The sequence below is a fragment of the Rattus norvegicus genome, chromosome 20, assembly GCF_021556685.1.
Source record: "Rattus norvegicus strain SHRSP/BbbUtx chromosome 20, alternate assembly SHRSP_T2T, whole genome shotgun sequence".
In the NCBI taxonomy this organism is placed as follows: Eukaryota; Metazoa; Chordata; class Mammalia; order Rodentia; family Muridae; genus Rattus; species Rattus norvegicus.
The window spans coordinates 18,777,668-18,797,567 of NC_141553.1; the positions used below are offsets into that span (position 1 = coordinate 18,777,668).

General features: G+C 39.2%; 1 protein-coding gene and 1 long non-coding RNA gene across 9 annotated transcripts in view; one reads left to right on the forward strand and one right to left on the reverse strand.

The window, feature by feature from the left end:
* The window catches only part of LOC120098901 (uncharacterized), a 120,146-nt gene that overhangs the window by 85,548 nt on the left and 14,698 nt on the right, over positions 1-19,900 (reverse strand). For all 6 annotated transcript variants that reach the window (XR_015645749.1, XR_015645745.1, XR_015645748.1 and 3 more), the window contains exon 2: positions 11,322-11,400. This is a non-coding gene — a long non-coding RNA (uncharacterized LOC120098901). The remainder of the gene's footprint in view (positions 1-11,321; positions 11,401-19,900) is intronic.
* Phyhipl (phytanoyl-CoA 2-hydroxylase interacting protein-like) overlaps positions 1-19,900 on the forward strand; it is a 130,235-nt gene that overhangs the window by 54,020 nt on the left and 56,315 nt on the right. The window lies entirely within an intron of this gene.

Here is a 19,900-nt window from a genome sequence, read left to right on the forward strand (position 1 = left end):
TGAGTGACCAGAGTCCTGTTAGGTAATCTTTGCCTATATTTGGATGTTGTGACAACTTCCCACCTGCTCTTCTGCAAGTTTCAGAGTTTTTCATGTTTCTGTTGAGGTCTCTGATCCATGTGTAGATTAAAATAGCTTCTCAACTAGGTGTCAGTCCATTGGCTATCTCTGACTGTCTGGGTTGGTTTTGTTGTTGTTGTTTTGTTTTGTTTTGTTTTTGTTTGTTTCATCAACCCTAAACAAGCAAGAGCCATGTGGAAAGAAAGACTCTCAATTGAGAAAATGATTGGTCTTATAACAAAGCCTGTAGGACATTTTCTAATTAAGGAGTGATGTGGGAAGAAGGCCCAGCTCACTGTGGGTAGTGGCAACCTTGGGCAGGTGGCTCTGAGTTATATAATAAAGCAGGCTGAGCAAACCAGGAGGAGCAAGCCAGTATGCAACACTCCTCCATGGATCCAGGTTCCTGCCTTGAGTTCCTTCTCCCGACTTTCCTCAGTGAACATACCAGAGAGTGGTGGGAAGAAATAAACTCTTTGCTCCATATGTTGCTTTTGATTGTGGTGTTTTACCACAGTTACAGAAATCCTAAGTGTGACACAGCGCTTTTAGTCAACCTTTTAGAAGGTAATAAAAAGCTCTTAGGGCATAACACCTAATGCATCCCTAGAATGCACACAAGAGTATGCACATAAAGGACTGAATTTCAAGAGACAATGTTTAGTTTTGGCTTTCAAGAAATCTGTTTGATGGCCAAAGAGAACCTCATTCTAACAACACAGAACTGACAGACAAGCCTGGCTTTTTAGGTTATTATCCCCTGACACTCTTGTAACTTGTTCATTCATAAAAGATGTTTTCCTCCTTCACCCAAATGAATACTTGATTGAGGATAAGAAGAAGAAAAAAAAAAAAAAGAACATCCAATAGGTGAAGTAAATTAGGTAATTTAGATTTCTGTCCACTAAATGTCTGGCATAAGAAAAGAGAGTCATTGTCAATGACACAGCTGATTCCTCTTCACATTACCCAGATGCGTCATTCGTCCATATTTACAGAGCCTTGTCCAAGCTGGTTAAATGTGTTCCTTCTTGTCCATGTTTTTCATCATCTGAGGTAATTTTGCACGTTAGCATAAAACTTGCGTTTGTGTCATAAAGAAAACCCCTAACACTGGGCTGTGGAAACAGCTCAGCAGGTCAACAGTCAGCTCAGCAGGTAAATGGTGTTGAGTACAAGGCCCTGGGTTTGGATCCATAGACTCCACATGAAAGCCAGGCATGGTTTTGTATATCTGCAACCTCAGGACTAGACATTGAAGACAGATGGATCTCGGGAACTTGTGGCCAGCCAGTCTAGACAAAGTAGCAAGCTCTGGGTCCAGCAAGACAACTTGTATCAAAAATGAGGTGGAGAATCAACTGAGGATGACATCCTGATGTCAATCCCTGCCCTACAAACACACACACACACACACACACACACACACACACACACGTGTACACACATGCGCACACACACACATGCAAAACCATGTGCACTTTCACACATACATTTATGGAGACAACATATATGCATACAGAGAGAAAGAGAGAGAGAGAGAGAGAGAGAGAGAGGTATTGCCATCCTAAACCAGCAATGATAATGAATTGGCCTAGTATTTTCATATCTAAATTTTATCGTCTAGCATTAATGTAATGTAATTATATTAATGTAACTGGAATAACAAGTAAGATTCACAAGTAACAGAATTCAACGAGCAAAGCCATAATTTTGTCTGTAGGGTGCATTTATGCAGACTACACACACGAGCGCGCGCGCGCGCGCGCGCGCACACACACACACACACACACACACACACACAGACTCTCATCATTGACAAAAAGCTATAGACATCTAGTGCATACTAATTATAATCTATAAAGGGGAAGAGACTATAAACAGATTAAAGTGGTAGCCAATAAGTTTCTTAACAGTCTAGGATAAAAGTGACTAATGCACTGATATTTTTTTTGGTTAGTATTTTGTTAAATGCCACTAAAGTTTTCTATGCTTGACATGTTTTTTTCTTGCTCCAAAGCTCAGATCAAAGCAACCTCACTCATAATTACTTCTCAGTCATTAAATAACTGGAAATTTTTAAAAAATTAGGGCCATCTCTACTGGGATCCTAACTATTAAGTGAGTATTCACAATTCTTTATTCACATTTAAAGGTATTATTACTATGGTGTTTAATAAGCCAAACTTGCCCCAGCGGCTTTTTTATCCTAAGAACATCCTAAAGACTGTCTCCGTATGGCTAGTGGGCACCTGCTCTCACAGGGCACCTCTAGCTTTCCTTCCTACTGATACACGTAGGTCACTGAATGAGCCATCTGTACGTAGCACAGTTAAATGACTTTTACTGTTACATCATGTCGGTATAATTTTCAACTATACTAGTTCATGCAATATGTACATAGAATTTGAGGAATAATATTCTGGCACATTCTAGCCCCAATGTTTGATATTTTTTCAGTATATTATGTGTATGAATTACTTCAGATATTCTTTTTCTATTTATTTTTGTGTCGTGTGTGTGCATGTGTGTGTGTGTAATGTGTGTGTGTGTATGGGTGTGTATGTGTGTATGTGTGTGATGCATGTATGTATGATGCATGTGCGGATGTGTGTGTACATGTGTGTACGTATGCATGTGTGTATATGTGTATGATGTGTGTATGCCCATATGTATGTGTGTGATGTGTGTATGCATGTATGTATGTATGTATGTGTATATACATGTATATATGTACGCATGTGTATATGTGTATATATGCGTGTACATGTGTGTATATGTGTGTGTTTGTATGTGTATGTGTTATATGTATGTGTGTATGTGAGATTGCACTTGTATGTAAATATGCAGAAGACAGAGGAGAACACTGAATGCCCTGTTATACCGCAATCCATATTATTCCCTTCCTGCATGGTCTCTAGGTGAATATGGAACTTGCTACGGTTTTTGTCTGGGTTCAAGCTCCAAGAATCCTCCAGGCTCAGCTAGCTCTTCTCCAGCGCCAACAAATCAGTTTTGTTTTACTTTGGTTTGGTGGGTCCTGGGGAATCCAACCTCAGGTACTCACAAATAAGCATTTTACCCGCCAAGCCATCTCCTCAGCCCTAAAAATGACTTTTATGAAGAGCTGGTAAAAACTGAAATTTCTGTAAGTAGGAATGGCAAAAGTTTAAGCAAGTCAGAAACAGAAATGTCCAGTGATTAATCTGTCTAAGCTGAAGGAAACAGTGTCTCTCTGAATGGGACATAAATAAAATGGTCTATTTAATTATTTTTCTAGGACTCTTGAGACACCTCAGACAGCAGTGTGGCTCTCCAATAACACCAAATATTGGGAAGCCATGTTCTGAATGCATTTCTGCTTCCTATAACTAGCACAGTGGTGGGACTCAGGATTTGCCGTAAGAAAGCTACGGTCTCTCATCTCTTCAGTGATATGCTGGTAAGGGCCTAACAACTGGCCCAGGACAGGGGATCTCTGATTTATTGAGCTAGCCAGCCAGTTTCCTTCCGTGGCTACTTTAAGCTAACAACCAAACATTGTACAGAGCTTGGGAGAGATGGGTGGCTGCTCTCTGTTATACAATACCTCCTCAGTACAGATAAAATAGATCTAAGTCACCTCAAGGACACAGAAAACACTTAAAAGATGACGCAGTTACTTATAAGCTTAATTGCATATCACTTAGTTTTGTACTATGTAGTTTCTAGGAACCACTGTGTCTAACAACCGGCTTGCAAAATTCCTGAAATTTTGACGTTTGGATTGTCAAGAGTCAAACAGCAAGCCGGAGTAGACTCTAAGGTCACCGATGTCTGGATGGCTGCAGGTCTTAGGGCTAAGAAATGAACACACGTGTAAAGTAATCGATCATAGATAGTACGCGTAAGCGATAATTGACTGCGGACCTCCGTGTTTGAGACGAGGCCCTCCTGCACCCTCTCAGTCTGTGAAGGAAGACATGTTCACAGTTGACTATATTCAATCTGAACTCGTCTTTCTTCTTTGTAGTGAGTTCTGCTCCACGTCAGCCTTTGGCATTGGTTTTGGTTGCTTTTTTTTTTAATTGACTCTATTTCCCAAGTTGCTTTTACATTTTTTGCTTTTATATTTATGATCTTTCACTATCATCTAAGCAGCCCTTTATCATGACACGTAAGCCAGGGTAGGAACAAGGTACTCTCCCAATGCCTTCAGCTTATCCTGCAGGGTGACAGCGTCTTTCAAGGGAAAGAGTAAAACTATTAATTGTTTCGACCTTCCGACTATATCATAACTACGTACATCTCCTTGGCCAAAGCAAGTTTCCCGGATGGACCCAGAAAATCAGTAGGAAGACATCGCAAGGCAGCATGGCACAGGCTATGTATATGAGGGATCAAGAATTGGAGTCACTGGTGCAATTAACCTACTTCACTTATCGTGGTCGGGAAGAAGTAACTAAGTCACCGAATCATGTATTGGATGTGCTAAAAGCGCTGATTAACAATTTTCAAGATTTTTTTTTCAAGATGAGGGCTAGTTGTTAAATCGGTCTGTAGGAAGTATTTGTCATGCAAAAGCCTGTGACTGCTGCAAAGCCCGGTCTGTGTAGAGGCAACTTACTAATGCCACTGAGCTCACTGCAAAAGAACTCATCCGATGGTTCTCCTGGGTATAAGTCATTATGCGATCAGGTTACCGTCCCACTCCGCATCGGAGAAAATAGCACAGGCGTGATTACGCGGTCCCGGGTTCTCTTTTTCTTAGCTACCCATTACACATGCAAAGAGCCGAAATTAATTGTTCTAAAGATAGATGGCTCATCGCTCCTTCAACAGGTACTATAAAATGGTAATTAGGTAAATATCATCAAGGAAATTACTGAGTTTAAAACTTCTAATTTGCTATTTTAAGAGTATTTTAATTCTCATTAATTCTGTACTCTGGCTACAAATTTACTTTAGCTAACCCCAGGGTCAGCATCAGTTTACAGCAGTGCTTGTTTGCTTATTTATTATTTATTTATTTATTTATTGCTCCATGGAGAGTTGAAGCTGTTAAGTTAGGCTGACATGAGATTCCTTTTTGCTACTCAAAGAATTTGAACATAGGTATCCCCCCCTTGTATTATAAATAAAAATGGAAACTCATTCTGTCTCACATAGAAGGAAAGATGTGTCATAAACCCCAATACTGATGGTACTGGGGATGCAGGAAACTCAGGTCTTGTCAATTTCGAGGCCACTCTCCAATTCCATTTCATATCACCGTTATTGTTGGGGCTGGGGCATGACCAGGTCACAGTTCAAGGGACCACACGGAATTTGAAGAACTGAAAACGGACAGGTCTTGGTGTTTTCCCTTAGAGGCAAGGCAATCATTCCCTTTTTGTTAGTTTGAGTTTTTCATTCTTAAACAAACTCTCGGCATACTGTTTCCTTGGGGTTTGCATGCATATTCCACTTCAGTTGATTTCTCTCCCCTGCCGCCGCCCCTTGGCCCCAGTCCACACTTTCCGCACTACAGATACACTAGCGAGTCCATGTCTATCGGCATTCCTCTGACAGGAGAAACACAGGGAACGAGCCTAGATGTCACGCAACAGGTGAATGGGTAATGAAAATGTACTTTCTTTTAGCTGTAATAGTTGGTTGTGGAAGTATACTCATATTGTTTCCTATTGAAGAAAAATAATAAATGCACAAATACATACCATTTTGTCTTTTTTCTCATATATATATATGATACTTATGCTACTGGAAATATATAAGTATGTATGAATATATATGTATATATTTACTTAGATATGGAGAGAGAGAGAGAGAGAGAGAGAGAGAGAGAGAGAGAGAGAGAGAGAGAGTGTGTTTGTAGGCTGAGGTAGAAAAATCACAAGTTCAAGGACTGCCTGGCCTACAGAGTAAACTTAAGGCCACCATGAGCACCTTAGGGAAATCCTGTCTTCAAAAACGTTTAGAACAGACCAGTGGTAGAGTAATTGTCTGGCACCTATGAGGCCCTAGATCCAGTTCCTTGACCTGGGAAAAAATTACCCATGTTCAGGTATTTTTAACGATAAAAATCACCATGTTATGAATATTTACTGACATTTTTTAATCTTTAAAGAACCGTAACGTCGGGCTGGGGATTTAGCTCAGTGGTAGAGCGCTTACCTAGGAAGCGCAAGGCCCTGGGTTCAGTCCCCAGCTCTGAAAAAAAGAACAAAAAAAAAAAAAAAAAAAAAAAGAACCGTAACGTCATCCTAGAGCGAGAGATGAGATGTAAGTGACGAGTTGGTAGAATACGCCTAGCAAAGTCCAGGAGAGTGACTGGTTTTGGAAGGACATGTGAATTATCTGGAAAATAATGCCATAATCTCATAGTGTGCTAAAAAGATATATAGACTGTTCTATATTTTGTAAGCACAGAGCTTGCATAGAACAAGTAATTGGAAATCTCCTTGGCAAGTGCATGCACGTCTCAATGAAAAACACCTATTAATGTAAAAACTAAAAGTAGAGAAGTTAATATAAAAATGTTTTCACAGGTGCCGATAGGTAAAGAAAAAATACAATAATTATATGATAGTTGTGTGTTCAGAATCAACCAGGGTTGAAGCACTATTCAGAAGCACATATTTTTCAAATAACAGCATTGTTACACCAACTTCAGTAGGTTTATAGTTAGACAAGATAGCAGAACAAAGAATTAATCTGAGAAATAGTATGAAGGTGTATTATAAGACTCACAAAGTCTTTCCTTACACAAAAAGGCACATTGTCAATGTGCCTCGTCTCATATTCTTTGTTTAAAAAAAAAAGGCTACTGCATATAGAGAACTCATGCTTTCCATTAAAAGAATGATACTTCAGCAGGAAAGAGTATAGCAGTGGCTCTCAACCTCTCTAATGCTGACTCGTCATGCTGTGGTGACACCCCCCCCAACCATAGGACTATTTTATTGCCACTTCAGGACTATAATGTTGCTACCACTATGGATCCTGCTATAACTTAATCTGGTATGCAGGATATCTGATCTGTGGTCCCTGTGGGGAACAGGACCCACAGGTTGAGAACAGTGTTTGATTCTACAGCAGTGTGCAGATAGGAGACCTCTGTCCTTTCGGTGCTTTGAAATGAGTTATTCATAGACTTCCCCTCCTGAAACTAGTCTGACATTTTTATACCCTGCACAACAATGGTTACTCTCTCTACCACGGCACTTGCTACTTTGTGTCTGATTGTTAAGTTCTACTGTTTGTGGGAAAATATGTATTTACAGAGAGCTTGGGGATATCTTTGATGTTCTATATCTTTCATCCTACTTATTTCCAATTTTCTTAATCAGTACCCCCAGTGTACATGATTACTACATAGAATGCCAAGGTCAATTACCATCATAAAACAAACCAGGACCATGGAAAAAATTTTAAAGTGAATTAAAGACGTGGTGCCTTGTTTTATACATTTTCCTTCAGATGACAGTCTCCCAGAAAGCTGCCAATGTCTTTCTTTAAAACAAAACAAACAAACAAAACCAATCTTTTTAGTACGTACCAAATTCTGAGAAGTGGGTTATCTTCATGAAGGTAATAGCCCTCTCACAGGTACATTCATTCTCAGAATAAAGTTGTTTTCCCTTACCAGTGTGTCAGCACTACAGAGCTAAAAGCATTTGTTCAGGTTTGTAAATCAAGCCAATGGAGACCACGTTTGCTGGTTCTAGTGTGTAAACCAAAGCCACCATGTTGTTAACTACCTCCCCAGTACCTACCAACCATGAGAGAGATAAAGAGGAGAGAGAGAGGACACAGTTCCGAGGTTTGTGAGCTGAGGGATAGCAAACAGGCGTGTGCAAAACCTCCAGAGTAGAACTCTAGGGTAAGTTCTAAGTCACCTTAAAATTGGACACACAAAATTTTCCATAAATTTCTCCTCTCCCTCTTTAGAAGCCATTGTTATTACAAAGACACATGAGCCTAAAGAGTGATGAACAAAACAAAAACAAAAACAGAAGCTCTGAAACAAATGTGACATATTCAAATTAACTACCTGAAGTGTCAGGGAAGAAAGTGGCCGGCATAGACATGGCTGTTCATCCATAAGGTGAGACTAATAAGTGTCATCTGTGCCATTGATTACAGCACATGAAGGTGAGAAGCAAAGCCATCGCATGCTGCACTGCCCAAAGCCCCAGGTCTCACCAGATGCTGAAAAACTATCACACTAACATAAGAAGTTAAATGCTTGATTTGTTCTGTTCATGTGACACCAGGCAGACCTGTCCGATCGACACACACTGACGCAGATCTTTGATACCACTAACTCACGTTCACATGGTTAAAGACAGCCTGAAGAGAGAGAGGCAGGATAGAGAAACTCCTGAGAACTACAGCAGACCAATGAGAACCCATCTGTTTAGCTTTTTTCTCTTTTCCTGTCTCCATACACCTAGCTGGGTACTAACAAAAAAAAACAAACAAAAATTAAAGATTATCTGTAGACAATCACTGATCCATAAAAGGAAGAAATGATATACAATAGCAACCAGGACAACAGGATTAGCAATGCACTGCTTGGCAGGAGTGAGTCAGCTGTGCTCAGTCCGTTCAGGGGCTCAACTTGGCAAGCAGCTAGACTGGTGGTTTTCAACCTGTGGGCTGTGACCCTGTTGGGGGCCAAAGGACCCTTTCACAGGGGTCGCCTAAAACCATCAGAAAGCATAAATTTATATTATGATTCATAAAAGTAGCAAAAGTAACAGTTATGAAGTAAGGATGAAAATAATTTTATGGTTGGGGGGTATCACATGAGGAACCGTATTAAAGGGTTGCAGCATTTGGAAGGTTGAGAGCCACTGAGCTAGACTAAGGCTGAACTCAGTCCCCAGTCCTTCTGCAGTCTTAGGGAATGAGTGCGACTTCTGAGAACCCAGTTTTAGGAGGCAGATAAATCACAACCTAAGTCCTACCGCATTTTTGTGAAGGGAAATGAAACTCTCTGTGCGACTGGATGATAAGAGGACCATCATATGAGAGACCAATGAGCTTTCTATCACAACTATGGCATTAGCCAAATCCACAGAAGTCTGTGAGAACCTCTTCATGGATATTGAAAATAAGACCCCTTCCTTATCTCATGGGCGCTCAAGACCTCCACAGTCTGGAAGATTAGCTCAGAATCTGCCCCCCAAAAAAGCCAATAATGCTTTGCGGGTATATGACATTTATCCTAAAAAGAAACTCTTTTTTTTTTTTTGGTTCTTTTTTTTTTTCGGAGCTGGGGACCGAACCCAGGGCCTTGCGCTTCCTAGGCAAGCGCTCTACCACTGAGCTAAATCCCCAACCCCAAAAGAAACTCTTAACACCATGACTTAATCAGGTCTCTTGACATGTCCCGATTTAAAAATCTTGGATATCACAGAATAGCCAAGACACTGTATAAAATGTAACTATACTATAACCGTTATGTCCTTTTTAATATGTTGGACATAATTGGTTTCAATATCACCTATGATTTAGAAGAATGAGACCAGTTGGTATTTTTTTTTCCAGCTTAGAACACAAGCCTTCAAGACAGCTGTTACGTGGAATGCTAAAGCCAGGTTTGATCAACTAGGGATATGAACAGTCACACACTGATGAATAGGAAAGAGAATTTCTGAATATGAACAAAGCTGGTAAGTGGGTGAGAAGCAATCCTAATCTAACAGTTCGGATGGCTGCAAGCTGCTCCTTCAGGCAGTGGACCATCACCACGTAGACCTAGGTGCTGTGTCCTTAACAGGAAACTTTAGAACTCATTCAGAGAGCAACAGAAACACAATCTTGAGACAGGCTGCAGTATTTGCAAAGGTTTTGTCTAGAGGAAAGAATCAGAAGAGATATTTTGAAACACAGAGCAGAGGAGGGAGGGAGATAATGAGGGAGGGAAAGAAGAAAAGAAACAAAGAGACAGAGACTTATGAAGAATAGTTAAGTGCCTCCAAGAGAAGTCCAAGAAGCTGAGTCCTTGATATATTTAACAAGGTTATATCTTGCTCCTTAGGTAAACCACCCTTCAAAAGTAATACAGTTTTCCTAATATTAGAAATGCCCACATACAACTTGTTCTAGCTATTATAGATAAGCCATATATTGGTAGTAAAAGAAATGAGAAATCCTATGAAAATTCAACACCTTTATGAAGGTTGCACGATATACATGAAAACAGACTAGAACATTAACATCTCATTCACATGTTCCCAAAATAGAGTGTCCTGGCTAGCAAAAGCTGACAATTACCTGTCTATGTGCCCTTCAGTATTTCCATCATCTTAAGGTCCTCCTGTGAATAGCTATTGGCATCTCCTCTTGCTAAGTATCTTTGATACAAGTGCATTCTAAGTGTCTACCCACTTATCACCACTATAAGAGTGATAACTTGCAGTAGGAAATCCTGGTAGGAAAATATCTTTGTATCCTCACAAAAAAATAACCCTAACAGTCAATAAGATGTGTTTATTTCTCCCCTTCTCCGCGAGTGTGTGTGTGAGTGTGTGAGTGTGTGTGTGTGTGTGTGTGTGTGTGTGTGTTATGTGTTGAGTCTACCTACCTAAAAATTTCTCATTATGGCCCTTCGAGGAGGCTAGTGTAGACAGGGTTTAGAAAATGAAGCATACTTGAGAGCTGTGTGATAGTTCTGCAGATATAAATATCATAGAGAAATCTCTGGGCGACATGTGACTGTTAAGTTAGCTATTCTTCTAGTAATGAGTCTGCAGCACATAATGCACAGGTGCAACAGTGCAGCCAAAGAGGGATCTGCAGGATGTTTGCAAAAATAGGAAGGCGTTTAGGTTTCTATGGGCCTACGTTTCAGCTTAGGGAAAAAGCTCTCGGAAACTAAGACCTGCTCATCATTATCAGAGCTGCTGCTGTATTTCTGTTAAGACGAAATGTTGCCAGGACATCTCTGTGCCATATTTAAAGAGACACAGAAACAGTGTTTCAGAAGAACTACGTTAGAGGGAACTATCCCAAAGTCTTATTTGTCAGTAAAGAACAAGAGGATGCTGGGGGTGATGGTATACACCCATTATCCCTGCACTTAATCGGTAGCCTGTGTTACATAGTGAGGTCAAATCAAGACCCCAGCCTACCATCTTTCATCCCCTGAAACAAAATTACTTCACCTGTAGCCTATGGAAAAGCATAACCTATAAAACTGTATGTGTGAAGGCAAGCAAAATAACTTGTGACAGAAACGGCCATATTATGACTTATGATGACCACATACTCACCCACCCCCTGCTCATCATGTCCTCATTCTTGAATATGATGCTGTTCTGCAGCAGATGATGAAAAGAAAGGGCAGGGCCACTGAGGAGAAGAGAAAAACACTGAGTACCTTCCTCCCTAAAGAAGACCCTTCTTTTCCCCACTCCACTCATGTCAAGACTCCTTCCGTCAACACGAATTTCTTTAAATCGTGACTAGTGACAGCAGAGGACAGTTCAAGGCAGCCTGATCTATGGGCCATTTCTGTTAGCTTTATTTATTTACAAGCTTAGAATGGCAGCATCTAGAGATTTTGCTTTAGCTTTTAATAATCTACTGATACATTGACCAAGCCAGCTCAGTCAGTCAACAGGGTCTCCAGGGAGGGAGGGAGGATTAAAGGAAGAAAAGGCAATTAGACAACACTATAACGTCAGCACAGCAAGTGCTAAAGCAGCTTTAATTTTTCCAGTCTGCTTTTATACAATTCTAGGTTCACGCAAAGAATAGGGCCAGTTCTAGATCAAAGGCAAAGTAGTCGAAGAACATGAACAGAGTAGTTAAGGAACAAACCGGGCATAAACAAAGGTCACATGGTTACTATATTCAGGGACTTAACGACACAATCAAGATACAAAGAACACGTTCCTCAGCTGTATTCATCTTGAGCCTTGTCCTAGCCCAATGTCAAATTCTTGCCCGAGTCTACTTCCTTGTCCTAGCCCAATGTAAATATTTTTGCCAATACCCTTGAGGTGGCATCAAGAGCTCTCCATTCTATATCATTGGAAAACAGCTAGTGGGTTTTAAATAGTGGGAAAATATACAGTCATTGTTCCTTATGGCATTATTATTTATAGTATATAAATATTATTATAAAATAAATAAACTTTATCATATGATTTTAATATTTTTGGACAATTTTGGAGATATAGTACATCACTATCATATCCACTATTCCTTTTTCCAACCTTAATTATAACAATTCCTAATCTGTAATAACTCAAATTTTTGCCTACATTGTAATTATCCCCCAGTCTCTCTAATCTCCCTCCATTCTGTTCATCCAGTGAAACAGACTAACCTCACAGCACTGCTTTGCAGTTTTATGTCTGTCTAATGATATTTTCGCATTAATCCTAGAAAACAGCAGCCTTGTAATTTATGGAGCAAGTACTGATTAACTGTTCTCATGCACTGGTCCTAGTAGTGGTTCAGATTAAACAGGGGACATAAAAAGGATGGTGTCAATGACTGTCATGGAGAAATTGATAAATTAGAAACGATGACAAGAATATTAAATATGCTCATTAGACAATTGGAAACAGGCTTGTTTAGACTTGGGGGCGAGGAATGGGAATTTGATAATAAAGGTAGGAGTTGAAGCATCGAGAAGAGATTAAAATTCATGAGAATACATGAATTCTCCAAGGAAATAGCTTTAAACAGGAATGAACATGATGCCAAAGGTTGAACTTTAAAGACTATCTGCCCTCGAGAGGACAGGGTAGGAGTTAGAGTTGAGAAGCATTAAGTTCCCAGGCAGAGAGAGATCTAGGAGAGGTCAGCACTACAGAGATTCAGTAGAAAGAAAACGCTGAACTATCAAAGAGACTGCAGATGAAAGGAGGCCTTGATATTTAGTGATTCGAAAAACCTCACCAAATTGAACTGACTTTCGAAGGCTAAGAATCAGAAGGCTATAGATTGGCGATCCATTCTATGAGGGTTAGTAGTGAATGGAGGTGGTGAATAACTTTGACAGCACTTCCCAGCTTGTGATGAGTTTCTTGTAATATTGGAACAAGCATTCACAAACTGAATAGCGATCTGTCCAAGTAAAGGCATTTTTTTTTTCTAATTAAGGAGATTTGAGGGTGGGCAGAGACATTAGTAGAATCAGGGGATGGGAAAGACTGAAGAGGCTGGAGTTGGGGAACGCAAGATAATTACAAACATCTGATGGGAGCATGGATGATGGGGTGGGGGAGAGAAGCAAGTTTTACCAAGACCCATTGAGTCAATGATGAGAGCAAAGAGCTAACCCTTCAATCTTTATTCCTGGCCCTCAGGATCATTATTTACATTTATAAATTTAAAAACTTTCTACCTCTATTGAGCTATGATTGACATATAAAAATTCATACATTTAAAATGTTGTTTTGATGTGTGTGTATATATACATTTGTATAAATGATCAGCACAATCAAACTAATTATCATGTCACTTCAGCTGTGTGTGTATGTGTGTGTTCATGTGTGTGTGTATGTGTGTGTTCATGTGTGTGTTCATGTGTGCTTGTATGTGTGTGTATGTGTGTATGAGTGTGTATGTGTGTGTTCATGTGTGTGTATGTGTGTGTGTATATATATATATTTGTATAAATGATCAAACTAATTATCATGTCACTTCAGTTGTGTGTGTGTATGTGTGTTCATGTGTGTGTGCGTATGTGTGTGTGTTCATGTATGTGTGTCTGTGTGTGTATGTGTCTGTGTGTGTATGTGTGTGTGTATGTGGGTGTGTGTATGTGTGTGTGTGTGTGTGTGTGTGTGTGTGTGTGTGTTTGGTAGGGACATATTTGATCTACTGTTAGAGCAAATCCCAACTTCAGCACACATTTCTGTTATCTATAGCCACCAATCTGCACATAGGTCTTCAATACTCAGCTACCTCACAGCTGAGATTTGAACTCTTTGAACAATAGACGCCCCCTTCTCTCTACCAATCACAAATAACCACTCTATTCCTAACTTTCGTTTTGCTTTGTTTTAGATTTCACATACCAGTGAGATAACACAGTGTTCATTGTACCATGTTCAGCTTAGTGTAGTGTCCTCAATGCCCATCCATGTTGATACAAATAATAGAATCTCCTTTGTCAAAGTTAAATAATATTCCATTACGTCTTCACCAGTCAGTGGATGTTCAAGCTCTCTCAGTACCTCGACCTTGCATGATGTCAAACATAGGAGTGCTAATCTATCTGTAAAGCACTCTTACTTTTAGGTAACTGTCCAGTGTTGGAATTGTTGGGTCATACGGTAACTCTTCCACTATGACTTTGATACAGCGCCATACTGGTTTTCCCTTAGTGCTTATACCGCCCTACATTCCCACAAGTTTTCCTCTGTCCCATATTCTTTCCAAAACTTGCTCTCTTTTGACTTTCTGATGACTACGTTAGTTATTATTGTGGAGTTTTACTTCTATGATTATTGCTGTTGAGCATCTTAAATATTTTCTTATATCTAAATTTTGTATTTCTTCTTTGGAAAAAAATGTCTATTGAGATCCTTTGTCCATTTTTTCCCATTGGGTTACTTATATTTTGCTATTGAGATTCTTACACGTTTAGTGTGATGCTTATAGCCATAGGTCCTAGATTTTTATATATTACTTAGGATGCTTCTCTGCGTTATCTTGCTGTGCAGATACCTTCCAATTTGATACACTTTCTGTTGTCTATTTTTGGTTTCAATGACTGTAGATTTGATGTCAAATCAGAAAATCCACTTTCAGATCCATGCTAAATGTTTACTCTGTGCTTTCTTATTGTTTTATGGTTTCAGCCCTTTACATTTAAGTCTTTAATCCATTTTGACTCAATTTTTGTGTATAGGAGAGGTTCCAATTTCATTATTTTTATATAAGGTTAAGTCTGATCCCTCTCTTTCTCTAGTGTATATTCTTGTGTATAGTTCTGTGGGAAACTGACTACACACGTGTGAGTTTAATGCTTAGTCTTCTACTCAGTTCCATTAGTCAACATGTCTGTTTTTATGTTAGTAATCCAATGTTTTGAGCACAAAAGCTTTTGAATATAGATTAAAAAACAGAATGTGTGGTGCCTCCAGTTCTGTACTTTCTACTCAAGCTCGCTTTAGCTCTTTGAAACATTTTATAGCTTCATGACATTAGAGGGGATTTTTTGTGTTTCTGTGGAAAATGTCAGCAGAGATTTGTTAGAAATTACATCAGATCTGTATACTATGTTGGTTACTGTGAACATTTTTATATTACATTTTCAGATGAGGTAAATCGATAACTTACATTTATTTGCCATTTAAAGGTCATTTGTTAAATGTTTGACACTAATTTTAGTGATCTCTACATCGTTGGTTAATTTTATCCCTTAAACATTTTAGTTTTTATAAGTTACTTTACATTTAATTATGTGTATGTGTACATGTGTGAGGGTATGTGCCTGAGTTTTAAGTACCTGCATAGGCCAGAAAAAGATGTTGGCTTCTTACAGTTGGTACTAAGCTGCCAAGCACATACACTGAGGCCTGAACTCCAATCTCATGTAAGAGCAGACTGAGCTCTTGATGGCTCGGTCGCCTTTCCAGACCCACTTTCATTCTTTGGACGCTACGAAAAATGAGATTGTTTACTTGTTTTCTCTCTAATTCCTCAGCAGTCTACACAAACACAACTAACTTTTACATGTTAGCTTTTTATCTTGCAACTTTCTTGAATTTATTCTGATTTTTTTTTGGTGGCAATTTGGGAGTGTTTTCATAGATCCAGGATTTAGTTAGCTGTAAAGAAACAACTTAGCTGTTTCTTTCCCATTTGACTGTCTTGGCTTCCACCTAATTATTTTGGCAAAAGCCTTCAGTACAATTGCATAGTTGAGTGGAAATAGCATTAGTGAGCATTTCTGCCTTAGTCCTGATTTAGACCTAAAGAGCCTTTTGATATTACATGTGAATTTGTAATATCTGGCCTGTATTTTCTCAAGGTATATTCCTTATACAACTAAAATTTTGAAGGTCTTTTTTTTAACATGAGAGGATGTTGAATATTGATAAATATTTTTCTTGTATGTATTGATGAGCCTCCTCTTCTTATTTTTATTATGTCAATATTAGTGTATTAATTGGTTTGCATATGTTGAACCATGATCTTGTCTTAAAATTCTCAGTACTATAATCATAAATCCAATCCAAATATACAGATGTTCTTGGTGTTTTAAAATGATTACTGAACTAGTTCAAGAACTCTGTACTACGAAAACGTTTACATTTTTAAATATGAGATTCTAAGTCTCCACAAACAAGAATAGTCTAACTTTGTATTTATAGTTCATATAATCCTGTTATACACAGTTCTCATTTGATCTTTGTAAGTCGGGACACAATTTGGGTCGCAGCAAATTAATTTAAGATATTTTAGTTGCTCTCAACCTCCTATCAATCCTGAATTTTCTTTTGTCCCACTGTTCATAATAAAGGCTTAGGGAAGGTTATAGCAATGTTATGAGAGGAAATGTCAAAAAAAAAAAAAAACACTGCCTTCGTTTATTACGTGTTTTATAATTGTTTCTATGGTTTCTATGGTTGTTTGGCTTCCTTTCTGTTTTTCACCGAGGCATGGGGAACTAGGGGTTTAGAATCCTACCCAAGTTCTGTTGCCTGCTTTCCTTTGGCCTTGATAAAAACCCTAGGCAGTCCGGAGGAAGATGGATAAGCACAAAGTTCTGCCATTCAATTCAATGACTCCGCACGTTGTACGGAGTATCGTCCTTGGCGGACTCTAATAAATATGTACCTAAAACAAATACCACGAGGGAAATAAAACAAAAAAGGTTTGGAAGGAAGTATCAGTTCTTCTGTCCTTACAAGGTCAGGTGGTCTGGGCAACTAACGATGTCTGACAGAAAGGTTAATCTTGTGTTGCACCATGAAATGTTTGACAAGGAACAAAGAGAGAGCATGATAGACTACTGTGCTTTCCTTTATATTTTACTAAATCCTAAACTTAATGAGTTTGTATATAGATTTATCAATTTTTCAAATATCAATCCCAAAGGTGTCAATAGTGATAGAGGAACTGGAAACAATGTGTATTGGCAACATTTGAAATAATTAGTTCTGTCTTTCTTCTAAGCTCAAATGAAGAAAGTTTCAAAGGAAGTGGGACTGTTGAGCTAAAGCTTTGAATGTACACAACAGGAGAAGAATTATTACTATGTATTATTGTGTTATGTATTATGTATTATTATGTTACAGAACACTTTCCTCTGAGATTGAAACATTCCCTTCTGCAGAAAACCCCCTTAAACCAGAAGGTAAACATTTAAACAGCAGCTTCAGGAAGTTCCTGAAACTTACCAGATTCACTAGGCCCTCCCTGCCAGAGTAAACAATAAATGATGAATCATCCCTCAGACCAAAGGAAGCTGAGCCACAAAGAAGACTTACAGAAAATGAAAAGCTGCAAAGAAGACTCAGACCACACCAGCTGCATGGGAGATGCAGAAATCAGCCAAGCTGCCTAGAAGAGGTTTGGACCAATCACTTGGAAAGGATACTCTAACTTATTGCCTATGGGTTGTGCTATCTGGTCCAAGTTCTGGTCTTTTGTGAACTGCCATTCATACTGGCATGGGCCTTGGTGATGCAACTGTCTTTGAGTCATTTCTGCTCCTGTAAGGAACCCCACATCCACTCCTGTAAGTAACCCTCAGCCATACTTCTATAAGTAACTCCAATAAATTTCACTGGTTTACCAGGTTGGACTTTGGTGGAATCCATACTTTTGTCTGTTGAGGACTCTCATCTGAGTAAGTAGACATGAGTATGTATTGCATCTCCCCTGAAAAAGTTTTGTCATACAACAAATATAAAAGGAGGAAAAATTGGGGCTGGAAAGATGGCTCAGCGGTTAAGAATACTGGCTGTTCTTCCAGAGGTCCTGAGTTCAATTCCCAGCAACCACATGGTACTTGCAACTGTCTATAACTGAAGTCTCATGAATACCAATGCCCCTTCTATCATGCAGATGTACATACAGACAAAAGTACCCACATGCATAAATAAATAAATATTTTAAGCAAAAATTAAGGACCTTGTTGGTGGCATGTTTGTGTTCAAAATAAATACAGTTTAGATGAGTCCATGAGGACTTTATCTGTACAAGAAGATAGCTTCTTGTCAAGGGCTCCAATGTTAGGTAGGGTGCTGGTTAGGATATGATTGAGGGGTTTCTCAAATTTGATTCAATTCTTGATGTACACTTACAAATCATAATGTGGTTGTCTTCATAAGGGAACTATAAGAAACAATTGTAAAAATATAACAAGAAAGGTGCTAGAAGAACTGAATGTAATTACATGGACCAGCTTAAAACGAACGGTACAGGGTTTCACTGTGACAGCAAACGGCTCAAGCAGATAAGTGATTTGTCGTATTTTAAAATGATTCCTGGAGACATAAAGAGGTTCTGCCCCCTCTGCACTCCATTTCCCTAGCCACAGCCTAGAGGCTGCTGACTGACTGCTAGGGCCAACCAGGTGAGTTAGTTCCCCAAGCCCCAAATTCCTGCCTGCTGGGTACTCAGCAAGCCCAGCGGCTTTGAAGTCTGGCCTGACCTCATTGTGCTCCATCTTCCGGTTCCACACCTCTAACCGCAACCCCAGACACCTGTAGCCATCAACAACCACCATATGAGACCCTTACACCCAACGACCCCTTGTCTGAGGAAGAGGCTCCTCTGGACAAACCCAACAGCAGTGAGTTCTACCCTGCCCCTTCCGCACTCCTTTCTGGGGCCACAACACCAGACTAACAGAGGCTTGCAACCATCAGGGTTAAACCAGCTCTACTTGCAACCCTGGAGGCCTGCCCCGACCGACTGAGAACAACTAGCAGCCTAAAGCTACAAGGGTCTACCATTATAACTGCATCCCTGGGAGCCTGCTACCTTCAGGGGCAACTGGCTTTACCTGTAATTCCAGAGACAACAGTAACCTTAAATCTCATGAATATGATAGAAGCCTTTAAAGAGAAAATGAATAAATCTCGTAAGAGAAATACAAGAAAATACGATCAAGCAAGTGAAAGAAATGAATGAAACCATTCAAGACCTGGAAGTGGAAATAGAAGCAATAATGAAAACACAAACTGAGGGAATGCTAGAGATGGAAAACCTAGGGAAGAAAACAGGAACAAGTGATGCAATCATCACCAACAGAATACAGGAGATGGAAAGAAAATCTCAGGCATAGAAGATACCATAGAAGAAACTGATACATTGTTCAAAGAAAATTTTAAATCTAAAAAGTTCCTGACACAAAATAGTCAGGAAATCTGGGACACTGTGTAAAGACCAAATCTAAGAATAACAGGAATAGAAGGATATTTGGGAATAGAAGACTCCCAACTCAAAGGCCCAGAAAATAATCTCAACAAAATCATAGACAAAAATATTTCCCTAACCTAAAGAAAGAAATGCCTATAAACATATAAGATGCTTGTAGAATACCAAACAGAGTGGACAAGAAAAGAAATCCTGCCACAATAATAAAAACATTAAATGTACAGAACAAAGAAAGTATATGAAAGGGTAATGGCCAACTAACATATAAAGGCAGACCTATTAGTCTACACAAGACTTCTCAACAGAGACTTTAAAGGCCAGAAGGGCCTGGGCAGATGTCCTACAGTCTCTAAGAGATCACAGATGCCAGCCTAGACTTCTAGACCCAGTGAAATTTTCAATCACCATAGACAGAAAAAACAAGATATTCTATGACAAAACCAAAGTTAAACATTTTTTTTCATTTAACCCAGCCCTAACAGAGAATACTTAAAAG